This window comes from Lissotriton helveticus, chromosome 1_2, assembly GCF_964261635.1.
Source record: "Lissotriton helveticus chromosome 1_2, aLisHel1.1, whole genome shotgun sequence".
Taxonomy (NCBI): Eukaryota; Metazoa; Chordata; class Amphibia; order Caudata; family Salamandridae; genus Lissotriton; species Lissotriton helveticus.
The window spans coordinates 146866569-146872568 of NC_136058.1; positions in this window are offsets into that span (position 1 = coordinate 146866569).

The following is a 6000-nucleotide window of genomic DNA, read 5'->3' on the forward strand; positions in this document are numbered from 1 at the left end:
GTTCCACGAAATAAGTCTCAATAATGATGGGTGGTTGGCCGTACCCGATCCTGCAGAAATATTCATGCTAGATGATAAAGGGATCCCCCCCCCTAGGACTTTGGAAAGCCTGTAAAGATACATCTTTCCTCCTGAGTTGGAAACAGATTTTATCGTTTTCATGCTCTCCGCGAACAACCATCTCAGCTTCCTGAGTTCTATCTTGAATCCCTCTAAATGTACTAAGCTCCTTGTTTCCGTCCTCTGATGCCAGCACAACCTGGCCCTCAACCTCATCTGCTACCAAACTCTCGCCCCAATCCCCTCCAGTAAAATCAAGCTTCTCATTCCCTATATTAGAAGACATTACATTCTGTACTTCATCAAAGGGGGGTACTGAATCTAGGGTAACAAAAATACCCGTGCAATCTTGAATGAGCTCTAGATCAATGGGTGGCAAATCAAGTCATTCATTTAAATCCAACCCCAAAATGGGTTCATAAAGATTATACAGCGGAATATTCCAGTACTCATTGTAGTTGGTGTGATTGGTATAATTATTTGGTCGGGGAAAGCATCTGGGGGTATATTGACATAAAGGGAGGGGGAAAGGAATGTTTAAATTATTAACAGGGTGAGGAAAAAAAGGAGTATGGTGGGCTAAATTCTCGGGGTTAGAATTTCTATTAATTCTGGAGTGAGAAGGGGGTCTAAACAGGGCCTCTGGATAGAAATAGCTTAGGTTTCTAGTTGAGACTCCACCCTCATTTTTTCCTAGATACCAATCGCTTATATATGTAATGACTCTGTGATCCTTAAAATTAACGATCACAACATCACCTTCAATATCCTTCGGTCGAGGGCCCACCCAGTTGCATCTTCTTACAGAGATTATCTCTCCGTTTAAATGGGCGGGAAGGGGTCTGTTGGTTCTCAGCCAAAAGATAACTTTATTTTTTAAATTATCATTGTGTTCGATATTTCCATTATGAATAGGGGGACACCTGTTAAAAGGATCACAAAGTTAGCTGACTCTGGAGGTAAGTCCACTGTAGTCCTACGATTTAAGATGGTTCTTTGGGTATTAGCTACCCCCGGGAACATGGTTGGCTTAATCGTTGGAGGGAGCGGTTTATTCGGGACCAGCAATTTCTTCTCTTTGGCTGGCTTGTGTACAGCCGTCGGCTTGGTAGAAATTGGGGGAGCACTTTTATTGTTAGGATTTAAGTTTCCATCTGTTTTATGTGAACTACTTGGGTTCGATGTACTTGAACTTAACTGGCTTTTCTGTCGGGGCTGGTCTCTGGGTTTCACAAGATCGGGAGATGTGCTCAAGTGAGCAGCTGCCAAAAGACAATCCATTTTCCCCCCATAATTCTAACTCTCTCCATAAGTGGGAGCATATAGGATTTTAAAATCTGTTCGAATAGTTCTGTTGGCTCTTTATTAGACATAGTTGATGATTCTCCAGGGAGGGGTGGTAATAATTGAGTTCCCGGTAAAACATCACTCACTAGTGGGCCAGCTGATTTAATTTTGGGGCCTACTAGAAGAGGAATAGTACTCAATAAATTTTCCCCTTTTCTTTTTACCCTGCCTTTTCTCCGTTTTTTCCTTGGCGGAGAGTGGGGTACCCTCCGTAGATTCTTAGGATTAATTTTGGTATTACTAACAGTAAGTGATGGAGTAATCTCAAGAGATTCGACAATGTCGTTTGAGTGATTGGAAAAAGTTGAATGAAGTTGCGTGACAGGAATCGGAGGAGCTGGGGAGTTTAGATCAATTAAACTGTTGGAAACAATAGGAGGTCTAGTTGTATTGCCATTACTAATATTATCAAAGTGAACAAGGGTTGTACTATGATCTTGAAAAATGCTAGGTATAGGGTCGGTGCTGAATAAATCTGCATCTACATCCAACCTACCAGTACTACCCAGTTCTTGGGAGATAGTTACATTTTGGGTGGTAATCAGTGGTTTCTTTTTTAGTGATTCTATAGAGCGACGAAATGCTCTGCGCGTTTCTCCGCTAGCAGGAGTTCTTTGTCAATTTCTTTATTTGCCCTCGCAAAGTATATATGAAGGGGGCCAAGGATAGTGGCCCCAACACTAGAGGGTAAGGGACTGGGCATGTCTGTGAGCATCCTTAATGCTTGAGGTACCCCAGTAAACAACAAACCTTTAGCAGAAATGGACACATTATAAATGTTAGGGACCGGGCCCAGCCCAGCCTCCTGCAGCCCCTGACGGCCACAGACGGTCCCGCCCTTGTCCCGGGCTTCTCCCGGCACGCTCCCGCGCAGCGGTGAGTCCTGCTCGCTAAATGGGAGGAGAGGCGGAGGGAGTGTTATGGGGCGGGTCAGGCTGACAGGGAGAGCGGACCAGGTGGTAGTGGTGGTTCACACAGGGGCTCCTGGGAAACGGAGTCCCTGTGGTCGCAACGCTCGCAGCCCTGTTGTGCCCTCGCCTTACCCCTTGGTGACAGTTGGTTGCAAAGTCCTTAGCCCACTATGCGGGACCCGCGAAGCGGGTCCGGCGAGTTGTTCAAATATCCTCGGGCAGCAGGCAAGTCTGAGAAACCTCCTCGCAAAGATTCAGCCAGTGAATTACAAGAGCATCCCTCTGTTGCTCGGCGCAGCTGATTTAAATCCTTCCTTCGTTGTAGGGGGCGGGTCAGGCTGACAGGGAGAGCGGACCAGGTGATGGTGGTGGTTCACACAGGGGCTCCTGGGAAACTGAGTCCCTGTGGTCGCAACGCTCGCAGCCCTGTTGTGCCCTCGCCTTACCCCTTGGTGACAGTTGGTTGCAAAGTTCTTAGCCCACGATGCGGGACCCGCGAAGCGGGACCGGCGAGTTGTTCAAATATCCTCGGGCAGCAGGCAAGTCTGAGAAACCTCCTCGCTAAGATTCAGCGAGTGAATTACAAGAGCATCCCACCATACAAGAAAAAAACAATGGGTGGCACATCCTTCTCTGTTCAAGTAGCCAAATTATGGAACTCTTTACCCCCCAACATAAGATCCATCGACAACCACCTTATCTTCAGAAAACTACTCAAGATCTGGCTCTTCCCCACATAAGCACCATACGGAAATTTAAAACAATTATGTTGTTAAGAGAAGAAAAGAAAAAAAAGAATAATAATAATAATAATAATATTCATCAATAAATAAAAATCATTTTTGGTCTACATGTACATATTTCCATTGTACATCTATGTACCTTCCATGTACTTGGATCTGTGTGTCTGTTACTTTTCTCCTGAAAAAGCATATCCAATGCACTACCCTATTTCTCATCCTGTGCCTCTATCATTATATTTAATCTAAATATACTTACTTCTTTTATGTATCTATATACTTTCAATGTACTTATGGATCTATATATTTATCACTTTCTTCTAATTTAGCATTTCCAATGCACTAGCCTATTTCTCAGCCTATACTTCGCTCAATATATCTTCTAGCCCAACCTTCTGACTCATCTCAAACTTCTTTCTACTACTCCTTCTAATGCACTACCCTATCTCTCATCCTATAGATCTATCAATATATCCTCTACATCCACTCTCTCATTTATCCCAAACCCCATACCACTACTATGATCACCAAAATAACCTTTTCTAGACTCTCTCCTGCTTTACCCCTCCTTGCATTATCTGACACCTCTTTTTACTACACTGATCCCCTAAAGCAAACATTTCTAAACTCTCACCTCTGACTCCTTCCCTCCAAAACTCCTTTTTACTCATCCAAAAGCCTCTTCCTACTGCTAAGACTTAAAAAAAAAATATCCTTCACTCTTTTATCCCTCCACTATCCTTTTTCAATCAAAATTAACAGACTAACATGTTTCACTTCTCAAATTCCATATTCCATATTTAACTATACTAATATACTGACCAAATAACTGAATAACATATCTACTACTCAAATTACATCATACTTATTCTATACTAATTTTCAACACTAATCCTTTATGGGTTCCGGAGTGGCATGCTACTCGCCAGAAAAGCGCTTCAACACCCATCAGGGGTAACAAGTGCTATATGAATGCAAATCTTTCTTCCCCTTTTATCCATCCTCTATCCTTCTCACTTCAAGTAACAGACTAATATCCACCACTGAAATTACCTCATATTTCACCATATTAATTCACCACTAATCCTTTATAGGCTCCCTGAATAGCATGCGTCAACAAGCGAGCGATAAATAAATACAAACCTTTGTCCTACTCTATCCTTCTGCTATCATTCCAAATCCAAATAACTGACTAACCTATCCACCACTTAAAATGTACTTGCATGTTTCACTATACTAATTCAACACTAATCCTCTGTGGGTTCCGGAGTAGCGTGCTACCCGCCGAAAAAGCGCTTCGACGCCTTGTCAGGGGTAGTAAGCGCTATATAAATGCAATTACAATTACAATACAATTACAATTAAACTATACTGCCCACTTGTATGGATGTCATGTGACTCCTACACCTTGTAGTCCTTTGTCTTATGTAATATTTCCTATACAGAGATTTACACACATATGATTAATTGTCTCTGTGTAATGAGTGTGATGTAAAGTGCTCTGACACCCTACACTGGTATCAGTGGTGCTGTAAATCAAGTTAAATTCATCTGAGCGAGAGTGTGGTTATGGAAACTTGAGGGGCACTATTAAAGGGTGGTAATGAGGGAATCAGTGGCAGAGGGAGTCATTGGGGAGGGCACCAACAAACATTGTCGCACAGGGCTCCACCAGCGCTAAAGCAGGCCCTGACCTTGAGGCCAGGCTGCCTCACCCATTGGTCCCTCCGTTGGCCTGGTTTCAGCAGTAGTAGCTGTAACTCACCGGGGGTCGGCAATGCAGGATTTACAAGCACCAAACTAAGTTCACAAACTTCACAGTCTTTCTCCTTTATGCACAAGCACGTTTAACATGTGCTGCCAGCTTTGGGACCACTGGAGTTATGCAGCAATGGAGGACAAAATTATGCCGCAGTGTTGACTAAATTATGCAGTCAAAAAAAGACTGCAGCCTAATGCAGTATATTTCCTGACACTTTATTATGTTTTCATTTTTACACATGCTAACAGTCTCTGGAAAAATGTTGCCTTAATAATACCAGTGTAACATACAAATGCAGCAGTGACAAAGGTGATCAGTCAACCTTTGCAAAGCGCCGTCCACTTTGCAGAAGCACAAGTCAAATTTTTTAGTAACATTTGATCCGTTTGAGCTACAAACAATTTATTAGCTAAAAGCGTCAAATTATGCAGCAGATGATGCATTATGCAGTAAATATTGCAGAACTAGAATTATATAGAAAACATTTGCAAATTAGAATATTTTGCCATTCATGCTTGAACTGCTCTTGTGGAAAAAGGGAGGAGAAGTGCTGATGACAGAAGCTACATGGCTCGGAGACAAATGGTTTGTGCTGCTACTTTTAAGCTTATTTCATCTGAATGCACATGCCGCGTTTGTAGGCTTGCTGCATTTCTTCTCTTAATAGAGCGCAGCTGTGGGGTGATTGTGCAGCCCTTACAAGGATCACACATCAGGCGTTGGATTAACACATTTTAGTGTGGTGATCCGCGCCACAGCACTAAAATTAAAAGTCACACATTTATAGCGCTGTGAAGTTGCTGACAAGCTGGAAACGGGAGCGCTGCTTATTGCACTCTCTGAGCAAAGTATGACAGACCGCGTGCTGCTCTGGCAGCCGCAGATTGCGTGGGACTACACTGTGCAGTGCACTGCTCTGCCCTCCTGGTGTTACATTTATAGTAAGTATACATGAAATCCATGCGTGGGTCCAGTTGCGTTTCCAGGCTATTTAACCAGGTTTTTTAACCATGTTTCAGTTCAAATTACATGTCAGATTAGTGTAATTTGAATGAATTGAAAATTTTGCATGTCTGGGCCGTTCAGGGTGGATATATATTTTAGCATTCTTTTCTTTGCACATTTTAGAACACGGCCTCTTTACATGTCACTGACCCCAGGGCACATTATTTTATCCGGG